This window comes from Pecten maximus, chromosome 4 (assembly GCF_902652985.1).
Source record: "Pecten maximus chromosome 4, xPecMax1.1, whole genome shotgun sequence".
NCBI classification, from domain to species: Eukaryota; Metazoa; Mollusca; class Bivalvia; order Pectinida; family Pectinidae; genus Pecten; species Pecten maximus.
In genome coordinates, this window is record NC_047018.1 from 1,650,711 (window position 1) to 1,670,690 (window position 19,980).

Genomic DNA, 19,980 nt, shown 5'->3' on the forward strand with positions numbered 1-19,980 from the left:
CACAAAAAGAGAAATATATCCATAGTAACCACAAATAACATATCATATTAATTCAACTAATTTAATGCGTGTATTTACGAGTGTTCGTATAACCTAACAATGCACCACCAACCCCGAGGGCATGTATTATGTTAATACTACTCGACATGAAATTCTGTACAGAGTTAGATACGCGATGTGTTCAGGTTTACGCCGTCATAAATATATATATACTTTACTCTGGGGCTCACTGTAAAACAAATGTAAAGATCACTTTGTATTCCATATCCAGGGTAATGCAATTGTCGTTATGACTACTGTAACTATGGCGGATTGGTCTAGTAGTCTATGAAGTCGTTTGTGTAAATGGATTACAATATACCGAAAGCTAGACTTGAAGTAATGTGTTTTATATTACATTAATTAATAAGAACTGTATTAGCACATATCAAACTTAATTAATGCCACATACTCTCCCAAGTAACTATTCAATGACAGAGGAATACTATAACCTAGCTATATCTGTTCCATACAACTACAATCAGACATTCCAGATAATGTAAGATAACGCACGAAATGAAGGACAATAAAAATGTAGATAGGCTATATGCTGTATCATATAAGCCCCAATTCCAAACCACACATTTTGACCATTTAGGTTTTATTGATTAAATGTTCTACAGGTCCGCATTTTCTATGTTTTAGAACCACATTCCCAGAGATATGCTACCATATACACACGACTGACGTATCGATCCTTGAATTACAGCTTTACTATTTTACTGGAGTAGATCTAATTTAAAGAAAAAATCGCACGATAAAGAGAGGAATGCTTTGATGAACAAGTAACAAATCAAGTTCAAATGATTAATTATTCTAATGAGAACGGTACTGCTGAATGTTATAACAAACTGTTATTAATTCTTAAAGTGAAAGTTCCCGATCTCGACCAAACAATAGCTCTCAAACAATACTTTTCAAACAATAGCTCTCAAGCAAAAGTTCTTGACGCCTTCAGAACAGAAAATAGCATAATTCCCATATTGAATACAGTATAAGTCTGTATGCCAGGATCATGCCTTCTTTACGAAATTCATTGTTATATAAGTTATATACATATTTGACGACTGCTTTGTGGCAATTGTTGTTGCCTGGCTACACGTGTTTCGATGGATACTTTTCAAGAAACGCCCATTGATAGTTTGGAGGCATTTGGCAAAGCGATGACCTTAATTCATTAGATCGAGGAGCAGACGGGGCTTATGACATTCACCACACCTGTAATAAGTCAGAAAAGCTGTCCCCATCCCCACAACTTAATTCATACTTAAACTCATATAGTACTTTTATAAATCTAACGAATTCATTATTATTATATTCACATGAAAGTTATGATGTAAAACATGGTGAACAGTATTAATATTGAAGCATTAGGGAAATTTAATCAGTCGTAACACGGGCAATATATGGACAGAATTAACTGATGATGTCGTACAACACAATAACAACAATAGGAACAAAGGAATCTATTTATATGTTGATATTGTACTAAAATGAGTTATCTTCTGCAAAAGGTCGCCTGTCCTATTTTGTAATTCAATAAGTATGTGTTTTAACTACAGTATGACTCACAAATATTCATTACCTTATAAATACACGCGGACGCAATGTGACAGTTGTTGTATAAGTAAGTGTTTTATGAGAGGAATTATACAGGCTTATATCTGTAATATATAGCGTTATATTGGTCATTATAGGTAGAATTTCACATCTGAATATAATACACGCTGTGTGCTATAAATCCTACTTATGTAAGTTATATATATATATATATGTATATATGCACACAAGCAAAATACATAAGGATGTGCAAAAGTAATACCATTCATCAATCTTACTTTCGTGTTAAATAATCATAACACCTGTGTGAACGTTAGTTCATCGAAACGGATAGATAATATTCGTCAGAACAGCAAAGGTGACTTTGGACTCAAAGGTCATCCCAAAATTAGGCAATTTGTCTCACAGAGATATTTGTGAACACATCTACAACATTAATGCTGGCAGCAAACTGAAGTACATTATCGTCTTTGTGTGCGTTTTATGTCACAATAATTGCCTAATCATCATAAATACTGCATTTAGCATCGTCACGCATATCCGACGAACTCATCACAAGATGCACTATAATTATACTGATACTTTTGGTGAGTGAATCAAGATAACATTGTGTCCAAGATATTTTTACTTCACGACAACTAAGATTTAAACATCCCATGAGACGCAACTGTACCAATGTCTATAGACAAATGTCAAGTAATTACATGGATATATCTGTACTTCAGGATAATTGTACTAATGTCTATGACAATAAAACATTCATTTTTATCGATCGCTCTCTGGATTTGAAGACACACAACTGTATTTATCAAAATGATATACCTAGAATTGGGAGTTTAATTACTAATTGGCCTACAAGATGATATACCTATATTAAGATAATTAGATTTCGCTGTTACATATTCATGTGGACAATCCATATTCAATATGTGATAAGGAATACCAAAAAGAATCCCATCGCTTATGAAATATACAACTAATAAATAAAAAGAGGGAATGGAAACAAAATTCAACGTTCAATATTTATTTCAATAAACATGTTGATAAAATTCAAGATAATGAACAGTGAACAATATATTGTTGGACTTTTTCATCGAAACAGCAATAATTATTGAACAATTAAAAGTGTTATAAAAAGATGCAACATGTATCCTAACATGAAGACAAAGGAAGGCGAACATTAAGGCACTTATACTGTTAACAACCACGATCCCCACTGTAAATAATATACATAATACTTCATAGTCTTAGATTTATTTTGTATAAAATTGTAAAATTATTTTATCAAATTATATTTCCAAATCAGTAAAAAGTTTATTCGTCGTCAATGTCTTCCTCCTCCTCTTCATAGTCCTCTTCGTCGTCAACAGAAGCGTCTTGGTACTGCTGGTACTCGGACACAAGATCGTTCATATTGGACTCGGCCTCTGTAAACTCCATCTCATCCATACCCTCACCAGTGTACCAGTGAAGAAAGGCCTTACGACGGAACATGGCAGTGAACTGTTCTGATATCCTCTTGAAAATTTCCTGTATAGCCGTCGAGTTGCCAATGAAAGTGCCAGACATTTTTAGCCCTAGAGGTGGGACGTCACACACTGCTGTCTTGACGTTGTTAGGAATCCACTCCACGAAGTAACTGCTATTTTTTTTCTGGATATTGAGCAACTGCTCGTCCACTTCTTTCATGGACATACGGCCTCTAAACATGGCCGCCACGGTAAGGTAGCGACCGTGTCGAGGATCACAAGCTACCATCATGTTTTTCGCGTCAAACATCTGTTGTGTGAGCTCCGGAACAGAGAGCGCCCGATACTGCTGGCTTCCTCGTGACGTAAGGGGAGCGAATCCTGGCATGAAGAAATGAAGACGAGGGAAAGGCACCATGTTAACAGCAAGTTTCCTTAGGTCGGCATTTAACTGTCCCGGAAACCTGAGGCAGGTCGTTAGCCCAGACATTGTGGCGGAAACCAGATGGTTTAAATCCCCGTATGTTGGTGTGGTTAGTTTTAAGGTCCGGAAACAAATATCGTACAGAGCCTCGTTGTCGATACAGAATGTCTCGTCTGTGTTTTCTACGAGTTGATGGACAGATAAAGTGGCGTTGTAAGGTTCGACAACTGTGTCAGAAACCTGCAAAAAGAGGTAAAAACAGCATATGATTACAAAATTGCAATAACACATGAACATTTAGCCACATGTTTTAGTTAGTATTCAGCCGATACCAATTATATCTAAAAAGATCATTTTATGTTTATTCCCGATACCGAACGTTAATTGAACACTGTTTCATTACAAGCTTTGTTTTCAAAGTAACTTAGTTTTCCCCCGTCAGTCGAAGGATGTTTTACAATACAGTTATTTCTATGGTACAAATAACCATGTTGCTGTGTCTATCAGTGTGGCTCATCGTGGTGAAGACTCAGTATTTCTATGTAGAGTAAAATGACGTAAAGTTGCAATGTGGCATTTAATACATAGTCATCTAAGTGTATTGAACACAAGATTTGCAACTATCAGGATATTGTACAAAGGGCACCCTTTAAATACAGATTGAGGGGTAAGATAGAGTATATTTAAAATGATCTAAGCTGCATTATGCAGCTAAATCGTTCTTCTAGGACTAATGAGGCTAAAAGGCGACCAGCAAAACATTCAATAGGTTAAAGGTCAAAATCTGGATGGGACAGGACAAACGACCAATTAATCAATAAATGTTAAAATTTCCAATATTGGATTTCAAAGAAACATTTAGTACACGAGTATAATCTGAACCATGTCACCATTAAAACGAATCAAAAGGTGACAAGTAGGTAACTACATGACAGCGCTCACCATACATATCAATAAAGGATGCACGATTTAACTTCTTTATTCAGATTCATTACGGAATGCATGACTGAGCACGCTATTTACAGATTCAAAACGGTATGCATGACTGAATACGGCGTGTCTAGGTGCAACTATACCAGAGGTGATATGACAACCCGTGTACCCGAGTAACTGACACCTTCTACATAAAACTTTCGATATATGTAGATGGTCCAACTGTTTGAAACGAACGAAGTTTCATTTGCCGGTAAATATATAAGAGCGATGATTGCATCATAGCTAGTTCCAAGACCCCAGTACTTCCACATTACAGTACCTTTATAATATTTAGGTCATATTTCAAAACACCTATTCTTCCCAGTCAAACCATATATATTAATTGTTTTTTTCATTCTCGGTATTAAACGAAATGCACACAAAAGTACAATAATTTCATTAATAAGCCAGATTCAGTGAGTCTTAGAAAGAAAGAGTTGTTACACACGGATACACAATAGTACTTATATATCAAGGGATCTCATGTTCGTTCATGGTCCATATCAATTCATAAATACTTATTTTATTTCGGTGTATAATATTAGAACGTTTACGATGCCATCCTTTTTGTCGATTCAATAACGTCATTTGTGAAGAAAGCGGAAAAAATTTAACGAAGGAAGAATCCGTCGCCAAATGCAACTACTATGGCATCCAAAATGTGTGACATAATAGATTACTGATACAGATGTACAGGTTATGTGACAATGGTTTTCTTTTTATGGAGTTTGGATATGTCCATAGTTATAAACTACGGTGACGACACCAGTCCTTATTTACACTTTGTTCCGTCCTTGGTGTATATGTTATTGAACTCCGTTGTCGGTATTCATTTACTGTAAGGAAACAACATTACGGTCACCATATGTGGACGCGAACATCTGTACATACCGGGTGATATCACCTTTAGGTTCCGTCCGTATCTTGTGTTTTACTTAGTTATATAACGGTCGATAGAGAAGACACCATGGCCAGTATTATTGAAACGGTATTTATGCTCCAATTAACATATTGTGCTCAGCTTCAAATACATTTGGTGGTAAATCTGATATCTGTATTAATATTCTTTTTTTCAATGGTTTGAAGAGATTCCTGGAAGACTTCAAACGATATCTTATTTTCAATGTATATCTTTTTCTTTTAAACTACTATTTCATTATCCAGTAACTTTTTTTTTTAAATTGCACTGAACACAGATTTCATACATGAGGATGTAAATAGTTTCGTGAATATGGGCCTTGATTTTATTCCCTGTATACTTTTTAAGGTTTTGAATGCAAATTTTCATTTTTTTTTTTTTTTTTTCACATTTGTTCGCCGTCTGTTTGTTGATTTAGAATTAGAGTGACATTTTCGCCGTCGCTTTGTCGATTTAGAACTAGGGCTAACATTTTGCCGTCGCTTTGTCGATTTAGAATTAGAGTGAACTTTTCGCCGTCGCTTTGTCGATTTAGAACTAGGGCTAACATTTTGCCGTCGCTTTGTCGATTTAGAATTAGAGTGACCTTTTCGTCGTCGCTTTGTCGATTTAGAACTAGGGCTAACATTTTGCCGTCGCTTTGTCGATTTAGAATTAGAGTGACCTTTTTGCCGTCGCTTTGTCGATTTAGAATTAGAGCTTACATTTCGTTTTAACGTCGGTGTTTTCTGTTTCCCCGACACTGTATTTTGATCTGTGGACAATGTTATTACGCTGACACATTCTTTGTTTTAGTTTCTGTACTAAATAAAGTACACGGAAATTATAAACGTTCGTTAATATATGCGGATGTACCATGAAGATGATATATCTACACTTAAATACACCAATGGCATTATGACCTACTGAATCAACTAGAGTAGACGGCAGATAAGTATCCGGCATGTTGTTTTCCATATCAATATTGTACTTATTTAGTTCAATAGCGAGATTTGCAATATATTACCTCTGACCTGGAAATAACAGGCATTTCAAAACCGAAACAGAACATATAAATACAAGAACATCTGCACGAAATTGAGAAATGTGGGGCGTTTGCTAAACGCTGATCTTAGAGGCAAACCATCGGCACCATATTTGCTGTATACGAAATATGCTGGACCCCTACTCTACAGGTGTCTAAGAAACAGCAGAAATTCAATAATACCTTGGGGGATGGCATTACAGAAAAAGGTATTCATGATTCTGTCCGGATATTCTTCTCGAATTTTACTGATCAGGAGAGTGCCCATTCCTGACCCAGTACCTCCTCCCAAGGAATGGGCCAATTGAAAGCCTTGTAAGCAGTCACATGTTTCACACTCTCGTCGAATCACGTCCAACACAGAATCCACTAATTCAGCGCCCTCTGTGTAGTGACCTTTGGCCCAATTATTACCGGCTCCTGACTGGCCAAACACGAAGTTGTCAGGTCGGAATAGTTGTCCAAATGTCCCCGAGCGGATCGAGTCCATAGTCCCAGGTTCAAGGTCGAGTAGAACAGCCCTTGGGACATATTTACCACCTGTAAATATGAGAAACCGTATTAAATCGTCAAGTTGATTTCGGAGTTATCATAATCATTAATTATATAAAATCTTACTGACCTTTCTTCAACCACTAAATCTGTCCTTGTTAATTACATAAAACCTAGTTACGGCCTTAAATAACAGATTAAGCATTTTAGATATGAAGTATGACCTGGTTAGATATCTCTAACATGATTATCACATTATTACTCAAATACTCTACAGGGTAATCCCGTGATCGCTAGGGATGGGATAACTCGATGTCACACGGGGTAGGGAAAGACTGTTGACAAGCGCCATATGACGTGGAGGGTTCAGATGTCCCTGGCCTCGGAACAGTCCCATGTTAGATTCCATTTAGATCCCATGTTAGATTCCAGTTAACATGTCCGTTTCGGCATTGTATCCGCTAACATTAACTTAAGCACATTCTTCTCTCTAAATTCTGATCTATTGAATTGGGCCCGTCAACTAGCCTGTCCGATAAACTCGAAAGCTCAAAATTAAATAATTCCATTCTGGCTAATTGGTGTGACATGTTCATGCAACTACAAATTTTATTTTGAACTATAATCTCTATCTCGACATGCCGAATATTAATGACCTGACATTTAACCGTTCGCATAGAATATATATATATCATTGCAAATAAAGTTCATCTGTAATCTAATCAGGCCAAAAGCAATTATTTGACTCATGAACTATTCGATTTCGAGCATGCGCAATGGAGATGGACTTACCACAGGCCTCACTGTAGTAGACGTTAATCCGCTCCAACTGGACGTCCTTGTCACCATGGTACATCCCCATAGGATCTATCCCGTGTTCGTCGGAAATCACCTCCCAAAACTACAAACAATAAGTCATCAACATTAAACAGAGAACATACATTATCGTAATCGTTATAGAACAGTTTCATTATCTTAACTTTTCGTATTACTTACACGTATGGATCATTAAGTTATGAATGGCGGTGTGTCATACATCATATCTACTGTATCACTTCCCATTACTGTGTGATGTATTATGATTTAGGAAAATGTGTCTGGATAAAGGCTTGATAAGGTAACAAAATCGTAGTTCTTCAATTCATGGCAGAGTCGTGCTGTATGACATAACGGTTTAGTCTCGCAATGTGATGCTTCTGAAAAAGTCTAGGTAATATAACAATAGTGTGCCGAACAAAGAAAATGATACATAGAACGTATGAATGGGTCAGACAATACTGTTTGATGGATTTAAAGGTTTTAATACTTCATCAATGTCGATATAAATACTCCAAACATTATAACGTTATAAAGTATGGGTATGATAGATTAAATTGATATCTTCTTCTCCAACATTTGTAAGTAATTTATGTTTTATGTTGATGTTTTTTATAAGTAAGCAAGCAGTAATTCTTGCAGGTTTAGTTAAAACACCTTGTTGTGTTAAACGGCAGCTAATATTGAGAACTACTTTGGTCGCACATGTTTCCTATCTTTTATCATTCTTCTTTACTTGTAAGTATGCGTAGCGTTTTATTTTAAGTAGATTTTACTGTTCAAAAAGAACCATGTGTTCATACACCACAATCTTTAAAAGCTCCAAAACTCTTCACGTATTACAGAATGATTTCTTGTTCTAATTTCCTTGCTCTTATCGACATTCTTGAGATTTCAATAAAGTTTGAGTATCCACATGTTACTACACATCTAAACCTTGTCTACAGCGCCGAGACAACGTGGATACTTGTAACATTAATTATACCCGGCGTTAACTGCACAACACATGCAGTTGAGGCTTGTTACGAGTAGCAGGCAGTGCCGACCGCATACCTACCAAGGCTGAGGGGTTACCAAGGAGACATGGCGAGATGCGACGCGTGCGAAGAAGCTATGGCAACAAACCAAACGTGTCCTGGTGTACAGAATTCCGTGTGGAACGTATGTCGGTCATAGCTTAATCACACGGACTTAAGTGATTTGTTTATGTAATAAAATACTTCAGTACAGATATAACACTATATAATATGTCAGTCTGAACGATAACAGTTAGTGAATCGGTGAAAGGTAAGTAAAACACTGAAGTGGAAAATCATTGGAAGATGTTTGACAGAAAACTTCTCTATTCAACTTATAAGTAATTTTTAACGTGGTTTTCATTCAATCTCATCAGTCATGACAATCAGTAAAACTCAGCAGTTCACTGACGATTCATCAGTGACCTAACAGAAAAGTGAATTCCTCTCATAAAACGTATATATCTAGATAAGTAATAAAGACATTAACTTTAAAACCCGTAAACAGTTTTCACATATATTAATTGTATAATACGGCAGGCATTATAGCATTTTGTTTCCTACTCTAGCTATAGTACATATGCAATACTACTCATTGATACACATGTCTTTAATGACTATTATATCACACCAGTTCTCATTACCTCACCCGGATTTGACCTATATTTGTAAGACGGACGCTTACTTGTCCGGAACACCTGGTACCATTCTCTTTGTTTGCTTTAAATCTATAGAAATCTCTAGTGTGTTTTGGTGTTATAATCTTTTATAAAGTGTATGTATAATACTATTTGCATATGACTAATACAGTAATGTAATTATTTGTTCTTTGTAAATTCATGTCTTTAACAGTTCGATGAACAGCGTGAAGAGAACAACCAAATTTGTGTTTCCCCGTACAACGTAAAGTGTATAATTATGAAACAATGTGCTGAAATTATTAGTAATGACAAAACATCATACAAAGACTTAAATGTTATACATGTATGTAGGATATATCGGCAACCATTAGCTAACACCAATTAACATATATCAGTCATTAACTCGGCTGCAGACATCATAAAGCCTACCGACAACTTACCAGATGGATTTTATTACAGAGTAGCATTAATCGCTAGTCAGATCTGATTTATCGCTACTCCGACAATGGTACTGCCTGTCGCCCGAAATAACGTGCAGAAAATTACTGTTTTCGTAATAGGGCGCCTGTTTGCCGTTTGAAAATTAATCAAGGTTCTTATAAGCATGAAAATAATCATCATTGTGAAGCCATTTCATCCAGAATATTTTGCAATTGCAACTACAGTTTTCAAGACAAATCAGTTTTGTTGATTGGTCGCTACCTTGTGTTTTTGGCGTGTGTTCAATTACATCTACTTTCAATATCTCGTTTGGGAGAGTAAACTGTTTATTATACTATACCGTAAATATCCTAGAGTAACCTGTTTATTGTACTATACCGTAAATATCCTAGAGTAACCTGTTTATTGTACTATACCGTAAATATCCTAGAGTAACCTGTTTATTGTACTATACCGTAAATATCCTAGAGTAACCTGTTTATTGTACTATACCGTAAATATCCTAGAGTAACCTGTTTATTGTACTATACCGTAAATATCCCAGAGTAACCTGTTTATTGTATGATGCCGAAAATATCTTAGAATAACCTGTTTATTGTACTATACCGTAAATGTCGCAGAGTAACCTGTTTATTGTATGGTACCGTAAATATCCCAGAGTAACCTGTTTATTGTATGCTACCGTAAATATCCCAAAGTTACGTGTTTATTGTACTATACCGTAAATATCCTAGAGTAACTTGTTATTGTATGATACCGTAAATATCCGAAATTAACCTGTTTATTGTACTATATCGTAAATGTCCCAGAGTAACATATTTAATGTATGCTACCGTAATATCCCAAAGTAACCTGTTTATTGTACTTTACCGTAAATATCGCAGAGTAACATGTTTATTTATGATACCGTAAATATCCTACGTTAACATGTTTATTTTATGATACCGTAAATGTTATAAAGTAACTTGTTTATTGAATGATACCGTAAATATCCTATAGTAACCTGTTTGTTGTACTATACCGTAAATATCCCAGAGTAAAATATTTAATGTATGATACCGTAAATACCCCCAGAGTAACCTGTTTGTTGTACTATACCGTAAATATCCAGAGTAACATGTTTCTTGTATGATACCGTAAATGTCATGAAGTAACGTGTTTATTGAATAATACCGTAAATAGTTTGAGTAACCTGTTGTATGATACAATAAATGTCCCACAGTAACCCGTTTATCGTATGCTACCGTAAATACCCCAAAATAACCTGTTTATTGTATGATACCATAAATGCCCAAGAGCAATGTGTATATTGTACTTTACCATATATATCCCAGTAACCTGTTTATTTTAGTTTACCGTAAATATACCAGAGTAACATATTTATTTTATGATACCGTAAATATCCCAGAGTAACCTGTTTGTTGTATGATACCGTAAATATCCTAGAGTAACGTGTTTATTGTACTATACCGTAAATATCCTAGAGTAACCTGTTTATTGTACTATACCGTAAATGTTATAAAGTAACATGTTTATTGTATGATACCGTAAGTGTCATAAAGTAACCTGTTATTGTGTGATACCGTAAATGTCCCACAGTAACCTGTACATTTGTATCTAAACAAAAATCACGAGAAAATATATAATCTCAGACACTCATACATCCACATCATCATGAGAGTATATATTTTTGTTATATTTTGTGGATAATCCAATCCGACACCGATGGCAAAATGTTAATACAAATCATTACACAAAAGCTATATCTGCATTTACCAATGTCTATCCCGTGTCAAGGTAATTCCTCCTGGTCATCTCCTTCTTTGTACCGGTTTAATCCTGTTTCTCCCAAAACTGAAAATCTAGGTAAATTTTTTTTGGGAGAAACAGGATTTGTTTACACAGGGGTCTAATTATTAAGTAAACACAGAAGGTAATTATCGCTCACATTCATTAATTGCAAAATCCAGGTAAATAACTACAAAAAACTTTAAAAAGTTAAAAATAATGCATTTATATTACACACATATATGTACTTTTTACTGATGATATGATTTACTTGTACAGTGGATAACTAATAAGCACTATATATTATCTTCAAAATACAATATAATAAGCACCACATTTACACATTGATACATACATTACAAATGAGCACTATTTATATCATAAATAAACCATTAGTTTACTCTTTCTGTATACTATTTGTACTGTATTACAGAAGATGAAGCAAGGAGGATGCATTATTAATAGAACTATGTGTATTTAGGAGTGAATCTGAAATTTAATAATAGATTCAACAGTATTCAAATACAGCTTTCAAATCAGGGTCGGAAAGCAATGTTTGCACTTTTTACAAAATGTAATCACATGCAATTAAATATTGAAACTATGCTTCATCTTTTCGATTCATATGTTGGAAGTATTTTAAGCTATAGTTGCGAGATATGGGGATCGTCAAAGGCAATTGGCGTTGAAAAGGTCCACACATATTTTTGCAAAAGAATACTTAATGTAAAAAAATCAACCTCAAATGCGATGGTGTATTGTGAACTAGGTCGTTTTCCACTACAATATTACTGGAAACTAAGGATAATTAAGTACTGGTTTAAGTTAACAACTACACGAAATTGTATTTTAAATCGTGCATATGGATTTTTAAGAAATTGTAATACAAAAAATTGTTTCCTTGGTTTTGGTCATGTGTGGGGAAACCAGCAAATGTATGCAAGTTATATCGACAATATTTTGCCAGTTATTAAGCAGAGAATTTTTGACCAAGCTCAGCAACACCTACACCATTTATTAGAGTCATCCTCAAAATGTCATATTTATAAACATCTTGTGGACAATGTAACATTACCTTTTTATCTTACCAAATATATTCCTAAAAGATATAGAATTTGTCTTACTAAGATACGTCTATCTGCACATTGTTTAGCCATTGAAGCTGGTAGATATAACAATACTCCAAGATTAAGACGATTTTGCAATATGTGTAATAATAGACAACAAATTGAAGATGAATATAGTTTTATTCTTGAATGTAATAGTTATAGAAATTTAAGGAAAAGGTACATCAGGCGTTATTACTGGAATAACCCATCTGTTTTTAAATTAATCCAGCTATTCAGAGTACGAAATGTTAAGGAACTGTGTTCTCTAGGAAAATATATACATGAAGCTACTAAATTAAGAAATAATTACTAAACCAATCATTGAAGTTATGATGTCTCATTCTCTATATGTTATTTCCTGTTGTATACGCCATGCTGTAATTTGTATTTCATGTACAATGTTTTTGTGACTGATAGGCCGTACGGCCGAAAGTAATAAAAGAATTGAATTGAATTGAATATAAAAATAAGTCAATTATATAAAAAAAATGTTAAGATATATATAAAAAAAAAGTTAAGATATCAATAACTTTAATTAATTTATCATCTTATTAAAAAGAAGTCAATTAAATCACTTCTATAAATCTATTATAAATTATATACATAAATTGTTAATACAATTACACGTTTTATTTTAAAATTCAAACTATCTGTGAATATATGGATAAATCTATCAGTTTATTTATTTGTCAACTGATACATTCAGTAAGAGACACCTTAATGCACCTGTACAGGTAACACGGACGTTGATTTACCTGTACAGGTAGAAGTTAACCTAACTGTTAAAACAACACTCTCCCTATATTGTTTACATAAGTTTTTGGGAGAAACAGGATATATACTTTTCAGTTTTGGGAGAAACAGGATGACACCTTTGTGGCAATGTCTATACCGGGCCCCCCTCCCCCCGGACAAGACCTTCCTTTCATAAGCGGACCTACTGACCTTGACCGCGACCTTTTTGACCCACTTGAAGAAACCTTTAACCTTGGCCTCAGTAAGTTAATATCACGATACAAGGCTTTCATATTCAACATGTGTATTCCTTTTGACAAGACTTTTCCATTGGTACTACATTTCCGGACCTTGACCGTGACCTGGTTTTAAAAACACGTTCAACTTCGCCACAGTATGTTAACAGCAAAACGCGTGCAATTCATATTTGGCATGTGTGTTTCTTGTTACAAGACCTTCCCATTGGTACTACAAATGCGGACTTGCTGACCATGACCGTGACCTTTCACCTTCTTTTAAAAATAATTCGTCCTTGGCCTCGGTGTGTCAAACGCAAGGGATAATTCTTTCATATTTGACATGTGTGTTCCATTTCACAACACCTTTCCAAACCATTGTTGCTACATTTGTGGACCTGCTGACATTGAATGTGAGTTCAGAATCGAATTACTTTTAAAACAATAATTCTGAGTTTAATCGGCGAGCTATGCTGTCTTCTGACAACACAAGTGATGTACTTTGACGTCAAGGTCAGTCCTGGTCACGTGACATTACTGACACGCACGTAAATGTTCAATGTAGTTAATATTGTAAGTAGCTCGCACTGTATACATATATAAATGTGACGCAGCATCATTTGGTCCTGGGTGAGTCAGACCGCCAGATCTGACTTGTAAATCTCACATCGGCACTTCTAATGTTAGGTACGGATGCTGGCACCGTGACAGCTACGTGAACTCAGCCACGTTTACACATACATAACTGAAAGCGTATGTTCAAGTTGTGTATTGACATAATAACCCTTCACGTAGGAAATAGAGACCCGGACGCTCCACATTTCTGATAGTATTTGACCGAGTATATCTTGTCGAGTAAGACAAGTTTAATGAGAGAGGAAACCTGCACTTCGTGTGATACAGAAGGTAGGATACATCAGGTGATATCGGACCAGCTCTGTGTCGTCATACAGGAGTCATTGATTGGTGGTCACAGCGGCTTATAACTTGTATATCAGAACCCGTGGCAGTTGTATTTAAGACAAATGAAAGCGATGCCTTAACCTACATGTACATATCTCCCTGTACTACACATGGCTATCTTACAATGAACACATTAATGTATACAATGCCCGAAATCAGTGTCCTCTGTTTTACTAGGAGCGTCCATACTTCAGTTCTGAAGTCCTACTTAAGGGTGTCCATGTCTACAACATTACAACATACTAATACACTAACTTGTTCTAGATATGCTACTCCTTTATGACATGGTCATCTTTATATCTATAAGTAAAAGTCCCTACTGTGGGGATGTTTTCAGTATATCACATACGCAGTACGGAGTCACCACAATTACCAGTATTTCTCGCCTATTGATCATAAATGAGGGGCAATTACGAGTGAAGAACAATTAAGAGTGAAGAACAATTAAGAGTGAAGAACAATTAATAGCACCTATTGACGAATGTGTTTCACGGACCTATCCAGTCACTTGTCCTAGTAACTATTGAGCAATAACTTAATATCTGACAACGCATAGTATCAATACCTAGACATGCTTGAAAATCACCATTCAGTACCTGTATCAGCTATACGTGTATATGTGGAGTATACCTAGGAGATATTGGTGGTACCATTCTGTATACCTATATATATTGGTGGTGCCATTCTGTATACCTAATCACACAGTATCAGATCAGTATGTCCTACCTTGGATCCTATCTGGTTGCCACATTGTCCCGCTTGTATGTGTACTATTTCCCTCATGCTTGCTGTTCTGGTCCAACTGCTGGATCAAATACGTTTGATACAGTCTACTTCCCCAACCCGTGCACCGACCGATATATTCATACACCGAGAGAAAATAGTTCCACATGTCGTACCCCGAACGGCACGCTCTTCTGTTTTATCTTTAAATCACGATAAGTTTATTCCAGACCCAGATACCTAAGTGATACTAAGTTTTATATTACACAGGTTCTTCTCCCAAATTATCTCACGCGGGAATTAAGAAAATAAAGCCACTTGCTACTGTCTCTATATTAATTAACTTTGATGTCTACAATTGTTTATTTATTTCATTCGGAACTGAATCACTGTTATATTTGTTTATATTTATATGAAAGTGTGTATGTGTGTGTGCAAGTGCTTTATGTAACATATTCTGTCTTATCTTGTGTTGAAAATAGTTACTTCCCTTAATTCCTTTGTTTATATTTCATTTCAAAATATTTAGACCAATTAATTTAAAAGATTGTAATTATATCCGATCACTCAATCCACCATGGAAAGAATTTATATAGGCTTGCCTGTTATTCGATCCAATTGATATAAACATCATGTCAATAAAATTTGTTGAAATGAAGAAAATAAAACGAAGTTTGTTTGCTTTTTTCCCTTGTTCTAGAAACATAAACACAGAAAACTTGAAAGTTGGTGTTTGTATTTGTTCAGTGCCTATCTAATGTTTCAGTGTCATATGTTTATTCCTGGCAATCGGTGTCATCACAATTAAGATTTCATTTCTTTAAGAGCAAATCAAAGTTAATCAAGCCGGACGGCTTTGAATACGAACACGATATAAGAACATATTTAAGACGTATTATAGCTAGTTGTAGTTTATGTTTTGTTGTATAAGAACATTAAGTATTTTTGAAACTGCTGTATGTTTTTTTATGTCATGATATGATTAAGAGATCATATACATTTTGTACATTGTATCTAGTGTGTATTTTGTTATGTCAGAATACAATTAAGAGATGATATACATTGTATCTAGTGCGTGTTTTGTTATTTATTAGGATTTATTAGGATAATTAATGGATGCAGGCTGGAAAGCCTCTATATCCATATCAACGATATATGTACATAAAATAAATAAATTATTGATTTCCAGTATAGCAATGGCTATGTTTCCTCAATATATCTAAAATGTTAAACTTTAAAATGAATATTTTTCCAGTGTTTATCTAGCATTACTTCAAATTTGTATACAGTATCTGCATCTATAATATGTTGCGGCAAATTATTCCATACATCTATTATTCTGTTACTGAAGAAATTCTTTCTTAATTCTAGATTACAACGTTTCTTAAAAAATTTCTCAGAGTGACCTCTCGTCCTACTAGAACTGTCCATTTGGAAAAAGTTCTCAGTTACTCTATAATCATAAAGTTTTTTTTAACTATTTTAAAAACATTGATAATGACCCCTCTAGTTCTCCGATGTTGTAAAGTTGGAAGATTTAGTCTCTCTAGGCGTTCCTCATATGTAAGGTTTTTGAGTCCCGGAATAAGTTTTGATGCCCTTCTTTGAACGTTCTCGATCAGGTCGATATCTGCTACTCGATATGGGTTCCATACACTTGCCGCGTATTCCAGGTGTGGTCTGACGAGAGCTTTAAATAATAACTTGAACATTGACTCATCAAGATATACAAACGATCTTCGTATTAGTCCAATTATGCTGTTCGCCTTGTTTACAATGTTATGCAGGTGAGTTTTGAAATTCAGGTCCTCATCGATGGTAACCCCAATGTCCTTTTCGTGTGTGATGTTTTCCAGCTGAATCCTCTCTCCTTCCTGACCATTCATATAGTAATGTCTTTTCTTGGAAGCTTTTATTGATATTACTTTACATTTGTTCGGGTGGAATTTGAGTAACCATTTGTTTCGACCAAATTTGGAGTTTATCCAGGTCCTCCTGGAGGATTCTCATATCTTCCTCGTTCCTAATCCGTCTGTATAACTTTGTGTCATCTGCAATAGCGGCGACGAAGATGTTGGTATTTCAGGAAGATCGTTTATATATACTACAAATAAGATTGGGCCCAGTACACTGCCTTGCGGGATGCCGCTGATTACGGGGTATGTTTCTGACATCTCACCATTAACAATAACACGCTGACATCTATTACTCAGGAAATCCTCTATCTAATTTACTACTGTTTGGCTTACGCCATATCCTATCAATTTCTTTAAGAGGCGTTTATGTGGGACTTTATCAAATGCCTTCATAAAATCCATATAAATTACATATATTTCTCCTCCATTATCTATAATTGCAGTCCAATCTTCTAAAACATTCGGCAACTGAAGTTGCGTTGATCGTCCCGAGATAAATCCAAATTGTTTAGAGCTTAAAAGATTATTCTTATCCATGTGATTAACTATACTGTTTCTAACTAACTTCTCTAGGGTCTTTACAACAATACTTGTGAGGCTGACAGGTCTATAATTTCCTGGGTCCGACTTCGATCCTTTCTTGTATATGGCAGTGATGTTAGCTTCTTTCCATTCTTGAGGTAGTTTTCCATCTTCCAATGACCGGTTAAAAATCTCGGCTAATGGTGTACTGATAAAATGTTTCAATTCCTTAAGAACTTTCGGGTGAATTTTGTCTGGCCCCTGCGATTTATATTCATTTAAATTTGCTAAAATCTTTTCAACGACTAATGGATTACAAATTATCTCCTCAAAAGGGCGATTTACAGTTCTAGTATTAAATTCCGGTTGGTCTCCAGATGGTTCCTTCGTAAAAACACTGCTGAAAAACTTAGCTAAGACCTCGGCTTTATCGCTGTCCTTGACTGCCATTTGTTGATCATCTCCGTTTAGTCCCATGAGGTCGGATATCCCTGTTCTCACTTTTCTCGTTGAGTTAACATAATTCCAAAATCGATTTGGGTTTGATTTGATATTCTCTGCTATGCTTCGTTCCATTTCCCTCCTAGTCTCCTGATTTTTGCATATTCTTTGTGTTTGCTTTCACTTCTGGTTTCCATAAACCGTTGCCATGCCCGGTTTTTCTTGTTGATTTTCTGAAGAATGGATTTATTCAATGGTACTCTATGTTTCTGATCTCCAGACGGTTTACTCTTGGGTATGTAGGAATCTATCTTATCGTTGATGACATCTGTAAAGTTTTTATACATATCTGTAACACTGCCATTCAGAAGTTCACTCCAGTCCCTAGGGATAGTTTCCCTCATCTTTTCATAATCCCCTTTGCCGTAATTCAGACGTGGCTCCTTCCTGGTAGTTAGTACCGTCTCGCAGTAGAAATTAAAGTTCAGGACCAAATGGTCACTACTACCGATAGGTTCATTGTAGTTAATTTCTTTTACCATTTCCTCTTCATTAGTTATCAAGAGATCTAGTACATTTGGTTCATTTCCTTTCCTACATCTAGTGAACTTATTCACATGTTGGTATAAATAATTATCCTGAAGACATTCGATGAACATTCCACTTTCTCTATCATTTCCTGTAGACCAAGAATCCCAATCAATTTTCGGCAGGTTAAAGTCTCCCATTATAAGTAGATGGCTTTAAGTTTTATCAGATGATACTGATCTTATCATCTTCCGAAGTTCCTCTGTGTTTTCTATACTAGTAGTTGAGTTTGGACTTCTATAAATACATCCAACTAATAAACAGTTGTTTCCTGATAACTTTATCTTAACCCAAATGCTCTCTTTAAAATTATTTTCTATGTTTACTTCTGTTCCATTATACTTCGACTTTATGTACAACCCGACTCCTCTGTGTCGGTTTTCATTACCGGGTATGAACAGGTCATATCCTTCAATTATTAATTCAGCTTTACGGGGTATAAACTTACAATTTTTGGGATATATTTCGGTGATAGCAATAATATCGCTGTCTGTTTTATCTTTTATTCTCCATTTGATTTCATCAAGTTTATTCGGAAGACTGTCAATATTTGTGTAGGTACATTTAAGGTTTTTGCATGTTTGTTTGGGAACTTTGGGTTTTACTTGTCTTGTTCTTTTCTCATCTTTACTATTCTGCGGTTCCACGGTGGGCTGCGTACTCGGTATATGAATTCCCCCGATGATTGGTTAGTTTTCTGCTTGGCCTCATCTCGAAGTTCCGATTCTTTATCTCTTTCCTGTTTTGTTAAGTCATTACTGATGGAGATATTTTGATACTTAGCGTGGTCTTGAAGTTTTTGTATATTTTTGAAAAAGACTCTTTTGTCTTCAGTTGAGCCAAAGGATTGGTCTCCCCTTGGTTCCTGTTGTTTTCTCTTTATCATATTTCCCAACCCTCAAGACCCTTTTCACGCCATCCATTAATGTTGGTACTTGGCAGGCAGAGAGGATATTTCTGACCACTCGTTCGTCTGCTCTTTTTCGTTCCTTTGTATCCTCATTTACTTGCTCTTTAAGTCCAAATGCCATGATGTTACATTCTCTTCTTTTCCTATCCTCCAATTCTGTGATGACCAAAGTTGTTTCGTCCTTCTAGGACGTTGTTCAGATTTTGAAATCGTTCAAATCTCTTATAGCTTAA

At 35.4% G+C, this 19,980-nt stretch overlaps 1 pseudogene; it reads right to left on the reverse strand.

Annotated features, from left to right (window-relative positions):
* Window positions 1-2,607: 2,607 nt before the first annotated feature.
* On the reverse strand, window positions 2,608-15,506 carry LOC117324941 (annotated as a pseudogene).
* Window positions 15,507-19,980: the final 4,474 nt, after the last annotated feature.